Source organism: Puma concolor, chromosome B1, assembly GCF_028749965.1.
Source record: "Puma concolor isolate L17-30 chromosome B1, mPumCon1.1.hap2, whole genome shotgun sequence".
In the NCBI taxonomy this organism is placed as follows: Eukaryota; Metazoa; Chordata; class Mammalia; order Carnivora; family Felidae; genus Puma; species Puma concolor.
The window spans coordinates 131,977,107-131,999,688 of NC_141670.1; the positions used below are offsets into that span (position 1 = coordinate 131,977,107).

The 22,582-nt window shown below is 36.3% G+C and overlaps 1 protein-coding gene across 7 annotated transcripts in view; it reads right to left on the reverse strand.

Annotated features, from left to right (window-relative positions):
* Nucleotides 1–22,582, reverse strand: part of CCSER1 (coiled-coil serine rich protein 1) — a 1,329,329-nt gene that overhangs the window by 1,000,558 nt on the left and 306,189 nt on the right. The gene's annotated exons all lie outside the window — the stretch shown is intronic.

Sequence of the window (22,582 nt, forward strand, 5' to 3'; positions counted from 1 at the left end):
ACAGAAGAGAGGCCCACAGAAGAGGGTAGGAAGGGCGGAGAGGTGGTGAGCACTACACGGACTGGCAGGAGGGAGCTGGGGCTGAGGGGCAGCCTGGAGCAAAGCAAAGCCCCCGAGTCTGGCTTGCAAAAGCGGAGGGGCTGGACGGAGTGTGTTTTGACAGCAAGTGGGACTTGACATCTGGAAGGTTATAAGCTAACAGCTCTGCTCAGAGACCGGGAGGGCTGCAGGACAACGGGAGGGAGAGTTGTTGAGCCCTGAAGGACAGAGCTCAGCTTGGCGGGGAACAAAGGCACTCACCAGCACCATCTCCCTCACCCATCCCCCAGCCAAAATCCCAAAGGGAACCAGTTCCTGCCAGGGAACAGGGAACTTGCTTGCACCGTGCAAACACCCAATGCTGTGCTTCTGCGGATCCATCGGATCCATCTCTCCGGTGGCGGGTCTGACTCCCTCCCACTGCCACAGGGCCCCTCCTGAAGCAGATCACCAAAGGATAGGTGAGCTGAGCCTACCCCTCCCGCCCCTGTGCACCTTGCTGATCCACCCCAGCTAATATGCCAGATCCCCAGCACCACAAGCCTGGCAATGTGCAAGTAGCCCAGACGGGCCACGCCACCCCACAGTGAATCCTGCCCCTAGGAGCGGGGATGAGAAGGTAGACACCAGTCTGCCTGTGGCCCCAGCTGTGGGCTGGGGGCAGACATCAAGTCTGACTGCGGCCCCGCCCACAAATGCAAGTTATTCAAGACAACACAGGGGAAGTGCCCTGCAGTTCCGCACCACTCCAGAGACTATCCAAAGTGACGAAATGGAAGAATTCCCCTCAAAAGAACCTCCAGGAAATAACAACAGCTAACAAACTGATCAAAAAGGATTTAAACAATATAACAGAAAGTGAATTTAGAATAATAGTCATAAAATTAATTGCTGGGCTTAGAAACAGTATAGAGGACAGCAGAGAATCTCTTGCTACAGAGATCAAGGGACTAAGGAAGAGTGAGGAGGTGCTAAAAAATGCTATAAATGAGCTGCAAAATAAAATGGAGACAACCACAGCTCAGAATGAAGAGGCAGAGGAGAGAATAGGTGAACTAGAAGATAAAATTATGGAAGAAGAGGAAGCTGAGAAAAAGAGAGATAAAAAAATCCAGGAGTATGAGGGGAAAATTAGAGAACTAAGTGATGCAGTAAAGATAAATAATCTATGCATAATTGGTATTCCAGAGGAGGAAGAGAGAGGGAAAGGTGCTGAAGGTGTACTTGAAGAAATAATAGCTGAGAACTTCCCTGATCTGGGGAAGGAAAAAGGCACTAAAATCCAAGAGGCGCAGAGAACGCCCTTCAGAAGTAACTTGAATCGATCTTCTTCACGACATATCATAGTGAAACTGGAAAAATACAAGGATAAAGAGAAAATTCTGAAAGCAGCTAGGGATAAACATGCTCTAACATAAAAAGGGAGACAAATAAGACTAGTGACGGATCTCTCTACTGAAACTTGGCAGGTCAGAAAGGAATGACAGGAAATCTTCAATGTGATGAACAGAAAAAATATGCAGCCAAGAATCCTTTATCCGGCAAGTCTGTCTTTCAGAATAGAAGGAGAGATAAAGGTCTTCCCAAACAAACAAAAACTGAAGCAATTCCTCACCACTAAACCAGCCCTACAAGAGATTCTAAGGGGGATCCTGTGAGACAAAGTACCAGAGACATCGCTACAAGCATGAAACCTACAGACATCACAATGACTCTAAACCCGTATCTTTCTATAACACCGAACGTAAATGGACTAAATGTGCCAACAAAAAGACACAGGGTATCAGAATGGATTAAAAAAAAAGACCCATCTATTTGCTGTCTACAAGAGAATCATTTTAGACCTGAGGACACCTTCAGATTGAAAGTGAGGGGATGGAGAACTATTTATCATGCTACTGGAAGTCAAAAGAAACCTGGAGTAGCCATACTGATATAAGACAAACTAGACTTTAAATTAAAGGCTGTAAAAAGAGATGAAGAAGGGCATTATAAAATAATTACAGGGTCTATCCATCAGGAAGAGCTAATAATTATAAATGCCTATGCGCCGAATACGGGAGCCCCCAAATATATAAAACAATTACTCACAAACATAAGCAATCTTATTGATAAGAATGTGGTAATTGCAGGGGACTTTAACACTCCACTTACAGAAATGGATAGATCATCTAGACACACAGTCAATACAGAAACAAGGGCCCTGAATGACACATTGGATCAGATGGACTTGACAGATATATTTAAAACTCTGCATCCCAAAGCAACAGAATATGCTTTCTTCTCGAGTGCACAAGGAGCATTTTCCAAGATAGATCAAATACTGGGTCACAAAACAGCACTTCATAAGTATACAAGAATTCAGATCATACCATGCACACTTTCAGAGCACAATGCTATGAAGCTTGAAATAAACCACAGGAAAAAGTCTGGAAAACCTCCAAAAGCATGGAGGTTAAAGAACACCCTACTAAACAACGAATGGGTCAACCAGGCAACTAGAGAAGAAATTTAAAATATATGGAAACAAATGAAAATGAAAATACAACAATCCAAACCCTTTGGGATACAGCGAAGGCAGTCCTGAGAGGAAAATACATTGCAATCCAGGCCTATCTCAAAAAACAAGAAAAATCCCAAATACAAAATCTAACAGCACACCTAAAGGAAATAGAAGCAGAACAGCAAAGGCATCCTAAACCCAGCAGAAGAAGAGAAATAATAAAGATCGGAGCAGAAATAAACAATATAGAATCTAAAAAAACTGTAGAGCAGATCAATGAAACCAAGAGTTGGTTTTTTGAAAAAATAACAAAATTGATAAACCTCTGGCCAGGCTTCTCAAAAAGAAAAGGGAGATGACCCAAATAGATAAAATCATGAATGAAAATGGAATTATTACAACCAATCCCTCAGAGATACAAGCAATTATCAGGGAATACTATGAAAAATTATATGCCAACAAACTGGACAACCTGGAAGAAATGGACAAGTTCCTAAACACCCACACGCTTCCAAAACTCAATCAGGAGAAAATAGAAACCTTGAACAGACCCATAACCAGCGAAGAAATTGAATCGGTTATCAAAAATCTCCCAACAAATAAGAGTCCAGGACCAGATGGCTTCCCAGGGGAGTTCTACCAGACGTTTAAAGCAGAGATAATACCTATCCTTCTCAAGCTATTCCAAGAAATAGAAAGGGAAGGAAAACTTCCAGACTCATTCTATGAAGCCAGTATTACTTTGATTCCTAAACCAGACAGAGACCCAGTAAAAAAAGAGAACTACCGGCCAATATCCCTGATGAATATGGATGCCAAAATTCTCAATAAGATACTAGCAAATCGAATTCAACAGCATATAAAAAGAATTATTCACCGTGATCAAGTGGAATTCATTCCTGGGATGCAGGGCTGGTTCAGTATTCGCAAATCAATCAACGTGATACATCACGTTAATAAAAGATAAGAACCATATGATCCTATCAAATCGATGCAGAAAAGGCATTTGACAACATTCAGCAACCTTTCTTAATAAAAACCCTCGAGAAAGTCGGGACAGAAGGAACATACTTAAACATCACAAAAGCCACTTATGAAAAGCCCACAGCTAATATCATCCTCAATGGGGAAAAACTGAGAGCTTTTTCCCTGAGATCATGAACATGACAGGGATGTCCACTCTCACCGTTGTTTAAACAACTCTCACTGTTGTTTAACATAGTGCTGGAAGTTCTAGCATCAGCAATCAGACAACAAAAGGAAATCAAAGGCATCAAAATTGGCAAAAATGAAGTTAAGCTTTCACTTTTTGCAGATGACATGATATTATACATGGAAAATCCAATAGACTCAACCAAAAGTCCGCTAGAACTGATACATGAATTTAGCAAAGTTGCAGGATACAAAATCAATGTGCAGAAATCAGTTGCATTCTTATACACTCACAATGAAGCAACAGAAAGACAAATAAAGAAACTGATCCCATTCACAATTGCAACAAGAACCATAAAATACCTAGGAATAAATCTAACCAAAGATGTAAAAGATCTGTATGCAGAAAACTACAGAAGCTCAGGAAGGAAATTGAAGAAAATATAAAGAAATGGAAAAACATTCCATGCTCATGGATTGGAAGAATAAATATTGTCAAAATATCAATACTACCCAAAGCTATCTACACATTCAATGCAATCCCAATCAAAATTGCACCAGCATTCTTCTCAAAGCTAGAACAAGCAATCCTAAAATTCATATGGAGCCACAAAAGGCTCCGAATAGCCTAAGTAATTTTGAAGAAGAAGACCAAAGCAGGAGGCATCACAATCCTAGACTTTAGCCTCTACTACAAAGCTGTAATCATCAAGACAGTATGGTATTGGCATAAAAACAGACACAGAGACCAATGGAATAGAATAGAAACCCCAGAGCTAGACCCACAAATGTATGGCCAACTAATCTTTGACAAAGCAGGAAAGAACATCCAATGGAAAAAAGACAGTCTCTTTAACAAATGGTGCTAGGAGAACTGGACAGCAACATGCAGAAGATTGAAACTAGACCACTTTCTCACACCATTCACAAAAATAAACTCAAAATGGATAAAGGACCTGAATGTGAGACAGGAAACCATCAAAACCTTAGAGGAGAAAGCAGGAAAAGACCTCTCTGACCTCAGTCGTAGCAATTTCTTACTTGACACATCCCCAAAGGCAAGGGAATTAAAAGCAAAAAATAAACTATTGGGACCTCATGAAGATAAAAAGCTTCTGCACAGCAAAGAAAACAATCAACAAAATTAAAAGGCAATCAACGGAATGGGAAAAGATATTTGCAAATGACCTATCAGACAAAGGGCTAGTATCCAAAATCTATAAAGAGCTCACCAAACTCCACACCCGAAAAACAAATAATCCAGTGAAGAAATGGGGAGAAAACATGAATAGACACTTCTCTAAAGAAGACATCCAGATGGCCAACAGGCACATGAAAAGATGCTCAGCGCCGCTCCTCGTCAGGGAAATACAAATCAAAACCACACTCAGATATCACCTCACACCAGTCAGAGTGGCCAAAATGAACAAATCAGGAGACCATAGATGCTGGACAGGATGTGGAGAAACAGGAACCCTCTGGCACTGTTGGTGGGAATGCAAATTGGTGCGGCCACTCTGGAAAACAGTGTGGAGGTTCCTCAAAAAATTAAAAATAGACCTACCCTATGACCCAGCAGTAGCACTGCTAGGAATTTACCCAAGGGATACAGGAGTACTGATGCATAGGGGCACTTGTACCCCAATGTTTATAGCAGCACTCTCAACAATAGCCAATTTATGGAAAGAACCGAAATGTCCATCAACTGATGAATGGATAAAGAAATTGTGGTTTATATACACAACGGAGTACTATGTGGCAATGAGAAAGAATGAAATATGGCCCATTGTAGCAATGTGGATGGAACTCGAGAGTGTGATGCTAAGGGAAATAAGCCATACAGAGAAAGACAGATACCATATATTTTCACTCTTATGTGGATCCTGAGAAACTTAACAGAAACCCATGGGGGAGGGGAAGGAAAAAAAAAAGAGGTTAGAGTGGGAGAGAGCCAATGCTTAAGAGACTCTTAAAAACTGAGAACTGAGGGTTGATGGGGGGTGGGAGGGAGGGGAGGGTGGGTGATTGGTATCGAGGAGGGCACATTTTGGGATGAGCACTGGGTGTTGTATGGAAACCAATTTGACAATAAATTTCATATATTGAAAAAAAATGAAATCCCCTTCTCTAAAAAAACAAACAAACAAACAAAAAAAAAAAACACTGTCAGGAGATGGTATTATAAAAGTTGGGACATTGATGGTATGATTGTGTGAGTTCTAACTTGAAAGGCAAATTGAGTTGCAACTGAGGTGATTCTTTGTTATCATATAAGGTTTTAATCTCTTAAATTTGAATACTGTAGTGAGTGATTGTGTTTAAATAGTGAATCTATTTGCACATAGAAGCTCGCATTTTTTTTTAAAAAAGCTGATTTTCCAATTGTTAAGCCAGATTTTATAGAGTGACACCTTTATTATAATATTTTGAGATTAGTTCCTTAATAGGATTATTAAATATAATTTTTGGGAAATAACTTTTAAAAATGGTCATAAATATTTAGCAAGCAAATATATGTTATAAGAGAGTATTCTTTTACATATATACATATATATATGTAAAATATGTTTATATAAATCTCCTAGGAAAGGCTCTTAGAATCTGTGTGTTTAACCACTGATTTAGTGAACACTATCAATGTGGCACTAATCTTTGATAGATGGCATTTGGGACCTGTTATACACCAACATCTCCAGAACTTCCATCTTCCCAAACTGAAACTGCACATCCATTAAATAATTCCCCATTCTGCCTTCCTCAGCCCCTAAAGACCACCTTTCTACTCTCTGCCTCGGTGAATCTGACTATTCAAAGCACCTTATATAAGTAAAACCATATAGCATTTGTACTTTGGTGACTGGCTTATATCATTTAACATAATGACTTTAAGGCCCACCCATGTTATACCATGTGTCAGTATTTCCTTCCTTTTAAGGATAATATTCCACTGTATGTATGTATCACATTTTGTTTATCTGTTAATCTGTCAACAGACACCTGGGTTGCTTCAGCCTATTGAAGTTGTTGTAAATACAACTTCAATACCTATGGCTATTGTAAATAATGCTGCTGTGAACATGGTGTACAAATACCTGTTGGAGTCCTTTTTTTCAATTATTTTGGGTATACATACACAAGTGAAATTGCCGATTCATATGGTTGTTCTATATTTACTTTTTTGAGGAAACACCGTAGTGTTTTCTACACAAATTGCAGTACTTCCCCATGCTTTTTTAAATTTTTTTTTCAACGTTTTTATTTTTTATTTTTGGGACAGAGAGAGACAGAGTATGAACAGGGGAGGGGCAGAGAGAGAGGGAGACACAGAATCGGAAACAGGCTCCAGGCTCTGAGCCATCAGCCCAGAGCCTGACGCGGGGCTCGAACTCACGGACCGCGAGATCGTGACCTGGCTGAAGTCGGACGCTTAACCGACTGCGCCACCCAGGCGCCCCTCCCCATGCTTTTTAAAAAGGGTTTCAGATGTCATTGAACACATAATTAAAATGTTGATGGATTCTGGCATGAAGTGGCAATCTTGCAACTTACCAACAAATCTCCTTTAGAGCAAGGGTGTGAGCAGTGCAGAAAACAGCACATATAAACAGCACATGCGTGTTCCCTTTTTACTTATGGTTTACATGAGCTCTTATTTTAAAGACAGCAAAACCATAACTTATTCCACAAATTTTTGATCTACCAAACGTAAGCCTGGTTACTTGATTTCACATGAATAGTGTACATTTGTTATCGGTCTGTCAATTCAATGGCTCAGAAGTAATATTTACACTTAATAAATTCCTGGTTTCAGAGTAACATATATCTCATTGGTTCATTTTGATACTGTTTTTTGAAAAAGTGTGCTATTACTATAAGGTAACAATGCTGCACATAAATAGAAATATTTATTTGTGGGGCGCCTGGGTGGCGCAGTCGGTTAAGCGTCCGACTTCAGCCAGGTCACGATCTCGCGGTCCGTGAGTTCGAGCCCCGCGTCAGGCTCTGGGCTGATGGCTCAGAGCCTGGAGGCTGTTTCCGATTCTGTGTCTCCCTCTCTCTCTGCCCCTCCCCCGTTCATGCTCTGTCTCTCTCTGTCCCAAAAATAAATAAATGTTGAAAAAAAAAAAAAAAAGAAATATTTATTTGTAACATAAAGAAGAGTAACATTCATAAATTTACTTTTTATAAATTTATGTAAATTTTCATATTTTGACATTTTTAATAATTTATAAATTTATTTTTATTATTATTGATCTATAATTATGGGGCCTTAATATGAAATTTTAATTGAAATTTTTAGTGATTTTTTTGGGGGACAGGAGAAATGATCAATGTTTAACATCTATAAATTTAACAAACCCAGTAAAATCTCTGAACCTTTATTTAAATTGAAACAATGAGTTACTTTGTCTTGAAGACAAAGTTAGAAAGCAGTGTGTTCAATATCACCTGAAAATTCATTTAACATGCTTTTAAACTTCCATTTTGTTCTCAGTTCAGTTCGTATAGTACACCAAAATGTAGTTACAGATTACTTTCCAGGGCCTCTGGGTCATCAAAGGACAACCTTAGGCTTAACATGTCAGTCTTGTTAAGAAGATAAAAACTATAAAAGATATTGTAATATTGTTATAACATTCCCAATCCCATCATGTTGATGGGTGAAATAAAATTGTTTACAATTTCTTTCAGGGCTTTTTGTAGCTTCTAATAATTTATTTTCCCTCCAGGTCAACTATTGGTATAGGAAAAAATGTGATCAATAGTTAGGATAATACCACAGTAGATTTAACAAGTCATTTCATGTTGGTGTTATTTTTTCTAAGATAAAGAGAAAAATATTTCTTTGTGGCATATTAATCTTATAACTATGAAACTGAATCAAGTATTTAGTTTTAAATTTAAAGGGTAGCCATTCACCATGCAAAAAAAAAAAAAAAAAAAAAAATTTAAACTGCCCCAATAATTAATGATGTGAAAGATATGGAAACTATGTTAAATCAAAAATCACAAAATTTCTGTCTTTAATATCAGCTAGCTGCTTCCCATCATATTCTCTGACATTATCAATGTTCTGAAAGTAAACTTTCATTCATTTTAAAAATGCTTTCTAATTTGTTCTTATTCCAATTAAATGATAAAGCATGTGTGCTCAATTCAATGTGATACAGTAATTTTAAGTTGTTTTTTTAATGATGAGTATATTTCTCGTGAAATATGTGAATTTCAAATGGAAAAATAGGAAGAAAAAAGAGATTACTTCTCTAGCTTTCCTATATTATCCCATTATGAGTGGGTGATCAAGCATGAGATTATTTTCATAGTTATTTATAATGACATAGAAATAATGCACTTAGGACAAAAAGTGTATAAAATATAATTCTGTGAATCTCACTAGTCTAATATTGATTTTTGGCATTTATACTCTTAACTTAGTCCTTGACATTATTCAGTCAATCAGCTTATGATGCAAAAAAAAAAAAAAAAAAAAAAAAAGAAAATTCGAATATACATTGATGTTTTACTAAAACAGGAAAAATGTTTAAATTTCCATCTAGAAAGTGACAGAATTTAGCTTAGAAGACACTAGAGTTTATAGTTTAATGTAAACATAATAGACTGGTTTCTAAATGACAAAAATGTTTAACATTGAAATTATTATAAATTCACTGATATTTAGTTTTTATTGCTTATTTTATCAAATTTTTTGGAGTTACATAGCACAAAGAAATGTTAAAATGGTAACTTAGACTGTAGAGATTATGGGGCCTCAAAAAAAATGTTCATTTTAAAAAGGAGATAGGAACACAGGAATCACTTTATTTACTTAAGGTAAGACATTTAGGTTATGAAAGAGATGGGGTCATGATCCCATTTTGTGTATTTTAGTTTATTTTCTACTATATGGTGTGGCTGTTTCTTTAAACTTAAGATGCCAATGCTCGACACTTTAGAACTTTGCTAATTTCTTGACATCTCACTTAAAAAGGATTACAACTACATTCAGTTTAATAAAGAGTAATGAACTACTAGTAAAAAGTACAACATAGAATTTTTTAGGGCATGTAGATAAAAATTGGCCACCATCCTAATTGTGCAGAAAACCCAAAAGTGCAACATGAATTTTCAATCATCTCATACAGATTAAAAATGAAACCAAATGAATGCAAAAACTCCTTCCAGTGAAATTATAACTGGTATGGACTAATGAAACACATAGAAAATATAAATAAAAAGAATTAATATAAAAACACAGCACACTTTGGGGCACCTAGATGGCTCAGTTGTTTAAGTGTCACTCTAGATTTCAGTTCAGGTCATGATCTCATGGTCAGGAGATCAAGCCCTGCATCAGTCTTGGCACTGGGCATGGAGCCTGCTTAAGATTCTCTCTCTCCCTCTGCCCCTCACCTGCTCATGCTCACTCAATCTCTCTCTCTCTCTCTCAGAAAAAAAAAAAAAAAAAAAAAAGTCACCAAAACGACAAATACAGCACACTTTAAAAATCTTTTCTTCTACCTTACTTTTGTTAGAAAAAGATAAAAATAAAAACATTAATCATGTAATTGACCAAGCTATGTTATGTCTTGTCTTAAGCTTAGTATAACATATTTAAACCAAATAACTATAAAATACTTTGACTTTAATAATAATCATTATTAAATTAAATAATAATATTTGGAACAGTTTCTCTAGACCAGAAGAAATTTGAAAGATCACTGGGTCCCATTACACCTATAATGCCTGAATCCACCTACATCATTCATACTAGTCACATAAAAATTTCAGTGATAGGAAGACTCCTATATCCATTGACTATTATAAACTCATCCTTTTTTAAAAAAATTTCTTTTATGTTTATTTATTTTTGAGAGAGACAGAATGCGAGTGGGCAGAGAGAGAGGGAGACACAGACTCCAAAGCAGGCTTCAGGCTCTGAGCTGACAGCACAGAGCCCAATGCAGGGCTCTAACTCACAAGCTGTGACATCATGGCCTGAACTGAAGTCAGACACTGAACCAACTGAGCCACCCAAGCACCCCTAAAACCCATCCTTTTACCATAATCATCTTTATACATATCTTCCTTTTACTGTATTCATCTTTATACGTCTCTTCCTTGTAGGCCCTTCATTATCCCTTTCAGATCCAGGCAGGACTATTAACAAGACCTTATTTCTGGTCCAAATTACAGAGAAAATACTAAGCTGACTTCTGTAAAAAAGTAAAAATCATTCAGTAACTAAATTTTTAAAAGAGTATCTAAGTATGTAAATTCTTTTAATAATCTTGTGATGTGTTATATTATGATATCTCTTAAAGTATGTGATGTTTTAACTGGAGACATTGAGGGGAAATCCCCTTGTTTTATTTCACCATCTTATATTCTCTGTCTAAATCTGTATGTTACTCTTTCTTCTTTGACAAAATGTGTAATCCTAACTTTATTGATATGATCTTAATAAAAGTTATTTTCCAAAGAAATGAAAAAAAGAAAGAAGCTAACAAAAAAAGTGTTAACAAGTAGCTAGTAAGGTTAAGTACACTTAGTAGGACAAAAACATTAAAAAGTTTTCTTTCCTTCTTGGTTCATTTGAGGAGAAATGTATGCACAGACGAAGAGGCACTGATTAATTGTGATAATCAACAGTGACAAATTTTGTTACTTTAGTTGTGTTTATTCTGATTTGCAAATGCTAATCATCTTTCCCATTATTGGTTTACTATGGCATCCATATTTTTTAGGTTGTAAATGTCTATCTATACAAAGAATATGAGGTTAAAAAAATGACTGCCTAGTGTGTCAGGTTCAACATTTAGTAATGAAAGTAACTGAAAAGAAAGTATAATTTATTTCTTTTTAAAAGGGTCATCTTGGGTAAGTTACTTTATCTTTGTGTGCCCTAGTTTTGACAGTTGTAACCTGAAGATAATAATAGCACATAAAGGGAGAACTCAATGAGTTAATATTTGTAAAGCTAAGAACACTACATGACTCTTAAAATGAACTGTATTAAGTACTATTGAATTGACAAATACATTATTTTAAACAATATATTTACAGATTCAACAAATGATAATTCAATGCCTACAATGTATAAAACTTTGCTGAATCCTGCTAAGTACAGGATTTAACGAACAAAAACAAAACCAGAAAAGATTTATGGAAAATATCTATCTTCAAAGAATATCAGTCTTCAATGTCTGGTGAGCACACAAAATATAGGCAATTATATTTTGGGGGAGTAAGTAACATGAGAGGTGTGCAAATATTATAGAAGTGCATGGGACTTCATTATTCCACAAATACCTTGATTTTCCTATCACATTGATCCTATAATTCAGAGAGATTTGAGAATATTCATGAATGTGAATATAGATTCCTCTAAAAAGCAAAGAAGAAAAGTGGGCTCTTTCACATTTTACAACCTGCTTTCTCATTGTTTAACTCCTCAAAATTCTCCGTGAAATTTGTTATCGCCAATGTTTGTTTTAAAGATAACTATAGTTTAGAAACACAACCTTGCCCTGTTCCAGACATGGGAGGCAAGTTTCCAGACTCATAGTTCAGAGATCTTTCTTTTCAATATGTATGATAAAATTACTGTTTGAATTCCATGTGACATGTTCAAAAATTACTCCTATTCAAATATTTACTATGTTAATATTAACAATGGTTATTCATTAATCAAACTTAACTCTATTTTCAACTTGATAATTTCAGACAACTATAATGGTTGGCTCTACATTCTAAATCAAAGACAATGTATTTTATTTCAAAAACGAATAAAAAAATCAAATTTTCCACTATTTTTGAATACCTATTATTAATATCCTACATATTACAGAAGATTTTTAAAAGGCAGTATTTTTATAAAAGATATTATCAAATCCAGATGAAAAACTATATCACTTATTTTAAAAATAAGCAGATAATCACATGTAATGATTAAGTGAACTTCAGGAAATATCTAAAATCATAAATTCCATATAATATCATATATTTTTATAGCTCCCCATCCTCTACTCTCATCCCCAACTTTTTCACACAAGATATATTAAATCAGTTACTTTTTATTGTTTTTCTTCTTTGTGCCCAGAATTATTACACTGAAATACTGAATAATTAACACAACCTTACAAAGCAGGTGCTAGTGTGCTTATGTTTTCCATGAGGGTCCTTGAATTCGATAAAATTAGTATTGAATATAAATACATTAGATTTCCAAGCTTTTCATTTTTCTACTAGTCTATCTTCCCTGGAAGGGGAAAAATAGTAAATTAATATTGAATAATATAGCATTTGTTTATAGTGTTATTAAATAAGTTATGCTAATATCTACATTATAGGATAAATTCAAATGAAATATTTCATTTACCTGAAAACAGAATTTTTCCATGGGATGATGTTAGCAGGGGTAGTTGGAAGTTGGCATCCTTGCTTTTTACCCCTGCATAAGAGCTACTTTCACAACAATGGTGATGCCCCTGTAGTCTTTTTCAGCGATCTGATAAATTGTATTTACATTGCACTATGAAGAGTACAATGGTACTGTATTGCACTGGTGAACTGAAACACCTCAGTCATCTTATCAGGCTGTCCCAATTTATCTGAATAATAGCAATTGTGTGTTCAATGTATAAAGATAGATTGTCAAACCAGATGCAAATGTTACAATACAATTTCATGGCTTGACAAATTGTCTGCACAAGAGACCAGATATTATGACTCACTAAGGAGCAATAAACTGCAGAAAAATGAAATAACAACACTCAATCAAGGGGAATAGTTTCTCTGGAGATTTTTATTTATTTATTTGGTAAAATCCACTGGTTCTTGACTAACACATGAAGTCTGAAAAGAATCAACTTCCTTGAGTATTTTTTGCTGTTGTTGTTATTTAATAAACCAGTGAAACTAGTGACTGATGTGGCCAAATCTTCCAATAAGGTGAATAGAGACCATAAAAAATAGAAGGATCCTCTCACAAGTAATATCAATTGATAGAGCTTAATTCATCATACACCTAGCCTGCCCCGCTTTCCTTCTGACCCTGGGCTTCTTCCCACATATTCAGTCTCACAGGCCAGAGAGAGAATGCCCCAGCCACTCTTCTAAGCTCTGTCCACCTCTGCCAGAGATCAGATGCTCCTCTGAAGCCTTGTGGGCCATGGGTATTACACCCTAGAGGGGAGGACACATGGCTCTTTGAACAAGGAATCCTAGCATGGTGGCTGGTGGATACACAGGCCCCTAGTGAGTGGGAATCCTTGGCTCTTTGAAACTCATGCCTTGCAGAAAGAGGCAGAGTCAGAGAAGGGACATAACTCAATTCTCTCAAGTGCAGAACCCAAGGCAAATATTCTGCCTGCCTAGATCTAAGAGCAGTGGTACTAAAGGACACATCCAGGTTTTGTGAGGCCTAGAGTTTATACAATCTGGTGGAGTCTATTTAAAAAATAACAGGGGACACCTGGGTGGCTCAGTCGGCTGAGTGTCCGACTTTGGCTCAGGTCACGATCTCAGAGCTCGTGAGTTCAAGCACCTTTGTGATGACAGCTCAGAGCCTGGAGCCTGCTTCGGATTCTGTGTCTCTTTCTCTCTCTCTGTCCCTTCTCTGATGATGCTCTGTATCTCTCTGTCTCAAAAATAAAACATTAATTTTTTTTTTTAAATAACACATAAGTAAGAAGAAGAAAAGTTTGAGGATCCCTTCTAGGGCCTTGTAGAAGGCTCCAGTGTAAGTGAAGGCCCTAAAACTTAAGCTTCCTCAGCTGCACAGTCAATGTACTCCTGCCACCAAGTGAGAGGTGGAGGAGAAGGGTACTCAGTTGGCCAGAAGAGTTTTAAAGAGATTTTGCTTGGGTCCAGAGCCTCGCAATGGGCACACAAGTGGTCTCTTCAGAGGTATTCTGGGCCACTCTCCCACAGTTCCCTTACCAAGGATCCATGGGTGTCCTCTGTCTCTATTTCCTAGGTTTCCTGACCCTCCAGATAAGTAACAAAAACCTGAGCTCCATGACCAGCTCTGGGAGTTCAAGAAGGCACTGCTTTCCCAGGTGGCCAGCCCATCTTAACCCTCTAGCTTTTCTGGTCAGATGTCAGATTCCAGTTCACAGTCTGTTTCAGTTTTCTCAGGCATAAATCAGCCAACTGTCCTTTGTGTTTCCAACTGCAAAGAACACACGTGAAACACTCTGAATGATTCTCCTGAAGACCCTTCATTAGGCTTGTGGTTAGAAGGTTACTCCTCCCAACTCCAAATCCCCCAAAAGCTATGGGGGAGACTCCTAGGCTCTCTCCATGAGAAATCTCTTTACTCATCTCTTCTAACAGATGTTTCCACCCTGGAACCGGTCAAAATCACAAAATTGGTGCCATTTGTTTTGAAAACCTACATGGGAAAAGGGCTGTCTTATATTCAGAGTAGTAACTTGATAGTTATCATGTTCATGCTGCAGTTTCAGGGCTTTTTCCAAATAAAAATTATTTATTAAAAGTCACAACTTAAAAAAAACACCCCACAAACTGGAAGATTTGCAATGCACAGGGCAATTCAACTTTGGAAATCATAACACACAAAGAACTTCTCTACATAAACACAAAAAATATACAAATTTCCCAATAGAGAAATCGACAAAAAATGGGCAATTTGTGGAATAGGAAACATAAATGCCCAATAAAAACTTGCTAAGATGCTCAACATCACAAAACATAAGCCAATGTATATCAAAGCCACATGAGATGCCAGTTCACACTCATAAGCCTTGTAAGGCTTTATACTTTTGCCTATCTAAGTGTGGGCACTGTCTGTTGAAGTAAAAGATATGTGTGCCTTACAACTCTGCCATCATATTTGCAGAGAAACTTCACAACAACTCTAAGAGCCCATGAATGTTCATAGCAGAACTGTTTATAAAGCAAACACTGCAAGCCATGTACACATCCTTTAACAGAAGATTGGATACATTCTGATACATTTATATAATGTAATATTATATACTACCAAAAAATAGCTAATCTATCCCTATAAGTTAAAGATTATCAATACATTGCCCAGTAGAGGTTTCGACTTCTGGATCCCTAAGGCCTGTGGTGGGGAGGAGGGAGCTGGACCTTGAATGGCCTCAGAATGAGAACTGGGTCCTTTGTGGGAATAATTAGGAAGGTAGATTTGAAAATGAAGAAGAGTTTTCTAACAGGCCAGGATGGCCAAAGATAGAAAAAGCTGCCCTGTAAAGTAATGAGCTACCTATCATTAGAGATGTGTAAGCAGGGGTTGGGCAACTTCTTCATGGGCAGTGAACCAAGCATTGGATATGAATAGTATAAGGGTGGGTTTGGATAAGGATGGCCATTATGACTTCTCCATGCAAACCCAGAGGTCCTGTAGTTTTGTGATTTAGTGGGTTTGAAAGGGTGGTCAAAGGAGAACAGGGCAGAATGAATAATCAAAATGTGACACATTCACCCCATGCAACACAGCTCACTAATAAAAGGGCATGACCATGGCACCTATAACAATGTGGATGAACCTCAAAAACATGATGAGTGACAGAGGCCTTACACAAGAGACCACATACTATGTGATTCCATTTACACCATGCCTCAATTTCTGATTTCTTTAAAAGAAATTTTTTTAATGTTTATTTTTGAGAGAGAGAGAAACAGATCACGAGTGGGGGAGGGGCAGAGAGAGAGGGAGACACAGAATCTGAAGCAGGCTCCAGGCTCTGAGCTGTCAGCACAGAGCCCGATGCAGGGCTCGAGCCGAGTAGCTGTGAGATCATGACTTGAGCTGAAGTTGACGCTTAACTGACTGAGCCACACAGGCACCCCTCTGATTTCTTTTTTAAATGGGAGAGATTTAAGACACTAAGAGGGTAATAAAAGGTAGAGACCAAATATAAGAGGGAAATTACTAGTAAGGAATCATAATATTTATACAAGGACCTAAGTGGAATTTATTTATATTTACATGAATTTCCAGTGAGAATCAATGAAAAAGATTCAGAAAGGAATTTTGTGCAAAGCACGTTTATGTATATATACATGTTTCCCATTTAGATAGTTTCATTAATAACAATATAAATTAAAAGAATATAAAAACTCTTCCTTGACTAAAAACTATTACTAATTCACAATAATATGGTAAGACTGTCACACTATTACTTTTTTTTAATCAGAATTATAATTAGCAGTATAGATATTTCTTCTTTATCCTTGCTGTGAGTGCTTGATAATATACTGTAAATTTTAGCTTTAATAACCTTAGTGAATTTGCCTAGGTTCTGGAATATAAATTGACTCAGTTCTCTTTTCACATTTCACCATCCCAGTGCCAGCACCCTAGTCCAAGCTACTGTCAGCCATCACCTAACTGGTTTCACTAACACTCAACCTGTCCTTCATCAGGAGTGTGTTACTAAATAGCTAGCCAGCTCTCTTGGGGAAGGGAAAAGCCCTTATTTGTAGACTTTGGCAATGAATAAAAACATTCCAGCTGATTTCAGGTTTCCAATGTGAGATACCTGAGTCTGGAGCTGGGAAGAAATAATAACAAACCTGCTCTCCCAAGCGGGCTCTATAACACCACTGTCCCCATGTGTCACCTGGGCTCTGCTTAAAAAAACATGTTTTTGGCTTCCTTTATCCCCACCAACCTTCTTTCAATATCCCCCCCTGCTCCCAGCCATCACAGAGCATTTGCTCAAGCTTTTCTCTCTGATGGCAAAGTCCTCCTTTGCTTTTTCATTTAGTTAACTAATATCCTTCAGATCTTAGCTTGTGTCACCTCCTCAGGGAAGTTTTCTCTCCACCTTCTTGGCTAAGTTAAAGCTCCTTATTATAAGCCCTTATTACAGGATATACCTCTACATTATAGCCATTGTCATATCCACAATCTTGCATTTCTTGTTGCAATTAATCAATTAGCATGTGTCTCCCTGACTACATTCTAAATTATCATAAGAGACCACACCTGCCTTTTAATTAAGATCCAAGCCTGGAACAGAGTGCAAAGATCAAAACAAATACTCAAGAATTAATTATTTTTGATGGATTAATGAATAAATGTCTATGTGAAATCATAAATAAATATATCCCCCTGAAATTTGTAAAAGAAAGCTGGAGATTAGCTTTTAAAAGGATTCTTTGATGTGTCTCCAGTACAACTACAGAGTTTGTGCAACAACTCTGACATTAGAGAGTACTTAAACTTTTCCAAATTTAGCATACATACATTATTCATTCAGATAAAAATAAATAAAAAAGAGCTGACAGAACTTTAAACTTATGTCAAGTATCCTCTAAGAATAAAATAGGTTAGTTTTAGCCATTCTTAAAAAATAAGATCTTCTGTACTGAATGATAGCATCTGTGTCCCTTCAGAAGTAGCTCAAAGAACCTTCTTCATGTCAAGGCCATGAAGCATTATTACAGGAAGACCTTGAAACTTGGAGTGAATGACAGCATGTTGACATAATACCTCATTTGCACAAATTGAAACAATAAATCAAGTATCTTAGGAAGTTTAGATTTGTCTATATAAAATAAAATAAAAACATGGAGATGACCAAAAAAATAGAATTATTTCTCTCTTCCTTTAGCTCTTTATTTCTAAATTTACAACGGCTATAAAATCTCTTCATTTCAGGTATCAAGCCATGTTACATACAAAGTGCACGATTTGCAACAAACACATTTCTAATGAAAGCGCAACATAAAATCCATAATCTATCATGGAAGCAGTACTCTTCAGAGTTTGAATTAAAAAAAATTTTTTTTTCAACGTTTATTTATTTTTGGGACAGAGAGAGACAGAGCATGAAGGGGGGAGGGGCAGAGAGAGAGGGAGACACAGAATCGGAAACAGGCTCCAGGCTCTGAGCCATCAGCCCAGAGCCTGACGCGGGGCTCGAACTCACGGACCGTGAGATCGTGACCTGGCTGAAGTCGGTCGCTTAACCGACTGCGCCACCCAGGCGCCCCCAGAGTTTGAATTTTATACACAGTTCTTGAAGCACTCATTTGCACATAACTGTGATTTAAGAAATGCATAAATTTGAGTAACAAATTTATGAGTTTCTGGATATGTGGACATATTTTTTCTTATTATTTTTTAATGTTTATTTACTTTTGAGGGAGAGAGAGACAGAGAGGAGGGGAAGGGAAGAGAGAATCTCTAAATCTGAAGCAGGCTCCAGGCTCTGAGCTGTCAGCACAGAGCTCAAAGCGGGGCTTGACCTCATGAACTGTGAGATCATGACCTGAGCCGAAGTTGGACACTCAACTGACTGAGCCACCAGGTGCCTCTATGTAAACGTATTTTTAATACTATGATGTTGATAATCAAATTATTTGAAAATTGTATAGCCTCTTTTTGGATCATAAATATTTTTCTATTTTTCTACAGAGTATTCTTTCCATGATATTTAGTGACCTATCAGACTAAAATAAAAAATAAAGTAAAATCAACACCCTTATTTTCAGAATTAAGATGACCTTTAGGTACATCAACAAGAGAAAAGCTCTAATTCTTTCCCGCTATAGTGCTCAGAATATAGCTTTCTTTCCTAAAAGACTGGATGTTTTCTCCCTATTATTTGCTATGCTGACAAATTTATACTTTATCCCTTATAGGAATTCCTAACTCTTATATTTTCCTAGTTGAATGTGTCTAAAAACTGATAAACACATGAAAAATTTTAAAATGTAAATATTTCAGTCATAAGATTTTTCTTACATTCTAAAGTGATGTATCGACACAATGCCATAATTATGACCAATATTCTGGCTTTATTTCCTAAGTTTATACTGATATATCAATATGTCTTACATAACTTTAAGTAACCATACACCTAACCTAAACCTGTATCTTACATTGATAAATAGCATCTGTTGCCTGAGGTTTATCTTTTTTAGGTTTGTGTTTTTCACCTAGACTTCATTCTTCACCTGGACTATAACATCCTCAAAAATAAACTGTCATACATATTCTGTCTCCTGTACAATCTTATGTATTCTGAAGCCCATACACTGAGAGGATATGTTCTTCTTAACAATTGTTCTCAGCAAGTTCTTCTTAGCAAGAGATTTGCTGAGTTCTGAATTACATGACTCTAAAGGGTCCTATGTTTCAAAGACTCAGTGGTTTATGAATTTATCATATGAAGTCCGTATAGAGGGGAAAATTATTTCAAGAAATAATTTCTTCCTGAATTTAAAGAAAACACTAGGTATCTAAACACAATGCCTCAACTTACAACATTCCAATATGTCAGTATTATATTAGTGAATTATATTTCTTAATGAGAAGGCCCAAAACACAAAAGTAATATCATAAAGGGTTTTGGTAACTTCATTTATAAAAATGTGATGTGGTTATTTCCCTAACATATTTGTTGTAAAAAAACACAAAATTTTTTAATATTCTTTCCTTTTTATTGTGCTTCAGGACTTTCACTATAAGGTAGATAAAGTAACTTCCACACTGAAAAGGAATAAACTGTGGTTAAGAAAGTTACCAAAAACCTGCCCAAGGCCTCAATTCCTAATGGCCTCAATAGCACAGCTAGCTGATATGAAATAAAATATGTGATAAACACCTAAAACAAGTAACAAAGGTATTCATAATTGTATTTTAATGTCTTTCAACATCTTTGGTTTGAAAAATATAAAGAATTCTGACTTGTAAAACTAATGGTGATAATATTATTAGTTATGTTGAACATCCATTATTTTGTCTTCCTAGCATCTATCCCTGCCTTGTTTTATCAACATCATCCATATTTCAAGGATGGAATCACCCGTCCCCTCTCACCTTCACACTTTGCCTCAGAGTCTGTCATGTAACCTGGTTCTAGTCAATCACATCATCAAATACTCTGAGACACAGCAATTGTTTCAGCAAAATCATGCCAAATAAACTAAGCTAGTCAAAGCCAGTGACATTCAAATCTTGGTTTTTGTTTTGTTTTGATTAAAGGGAAGGAGAAGCTCTTTCCACTGGATTTACTGAAAAGATAAAAATCTGCCCCACTAGCTGCTGAAGGCAGTAATGTCACCTTTAGAGGACCCTCCTTGAAAATGAAAACTGCAGAGGAAAGCAAAGCAAAGAGATGCAGACGGAAAGAATGAACTTTTATGACACTATTTGAGTACCAGACCCAAACATACTGGAGGAAGTTTCTACCTCTATACTTTTTTAATTACATGAGCCAAAACGAATCACTACCCTTGATCTTTCTAAAACCAATTTACAATGCAGCTGCTCTCATTAGCAAATGAGAGTTTTGAATTAATTACTATGCCTCTGCATTTATGTTGTCTTTTTGTCATATATTCATATGTATCAATTAATTCTCAAAATAGCAGTTTGAAGTATGAAGGGCATATGTAATCTCCGTTTGATACAATGGCCACTATTTGAATGTCTTCATTAGGATCACAATTGAATATACAATATTAGAAAAAATTTTGTGGTATATCTGCCTTCCTGGTCAGCAAAAAGGGTATTAATATAATGTAGACATTAATCAAGAAACCAATAAGTAATTGAATGTGAGATGTGAGAGAGAAAACATAATGAGATTTTTCAGAAAAGGAAAAAAATGGTTATACATAAATATAGAAGTCAGAAAGAATCAATGTTTAAGGGCTTATAGATGTCATTAATTTGGTTTTAGGTATACTTACTATAAGATTCAGTAGAATACCTACTCGGGTCAACAACTTTAAATATTACACCTGCATTCAGAAAAGCCTTCAGAAGAAGAATACGCATTTGTAAGTCATTGATAATGTTGACAATTGAAGCTATAGAAGGGATAACATGACTAATACTTCTATGGATTTTTAGATTTTGAGTCCTTTACCAATATGACTTCACATAATACAATGACTGCAAAAGGATGGTGATATCACCCCAATTAACAGATGAAGAAAGGAAAGCACAGAGAGTTTAAGTAAAATGTCCCCAATTTCCATCTAATATATATCGTAGCAGAATTAAGATTTTAACGAAGGACTCTCTGACTCAGGAAAACAAAAACAGTAACAAAGCTATGTGAATGAATGAATGAATGAATGAATGATATTGTTAAGTGAGAATGTTTAATAAGAAAGTAGATTCAGATAATACAAAGGAGCATCAGAGTGAATGCAGGGTAACAGAAAAGGACAAAAAAAAAAAAAAAGAGAGAGAGAGACAGTTAATAGTCTGCTTTATGTCAGAATAAAGAAGAATGAATATTTATGAAGTAGCTGAAGACTGGAAAAAAAGGGTATTTTATGTAAGCAAATAACACTATCCCCAGCTTTAAGCAAAATCACTAAAACATAATTAAAAGAATTTAAGATCCTATTTATAAATATATAGGTAACTTATGTAAACTCATTCAGATATTGCAGAAAATGCACTTGAGTTTTCTAATATAATTCCACTGGCATACATGAGATGTAATTTTCCTCCTATTAGACAAAAAATTGGAACCTAAAAATTAGACTATATTAAGAGCAGTTAAGTTGTTTTCACTTTTAGATTGTATTAAAACTGAATTACAATCATTACTTCCTGAATTGGTTAGTATTTCTTTATAATGAGAATATTAATACTGCCTATCTTCATGCTATCAAATATATACATTGCTCCATTTAAATTCAACATTATTGAATGTAACATTAAAGGATTTTCTAATTGATTTCACAAAGAGTATCAGGCACTATCATGTTCCAGGAAACTCTGTCCTCAGGAACTCATCCAGTAGAAACGCATCAGAAACAAAACAAGTGTGATACAGTGTAAACCAATGGGGAAAACAGTAGGTGCTTCAAGGTACTACCTGGCTCATGTGGTGGTCAGCCAGATTACATAGCAACACCATCCAT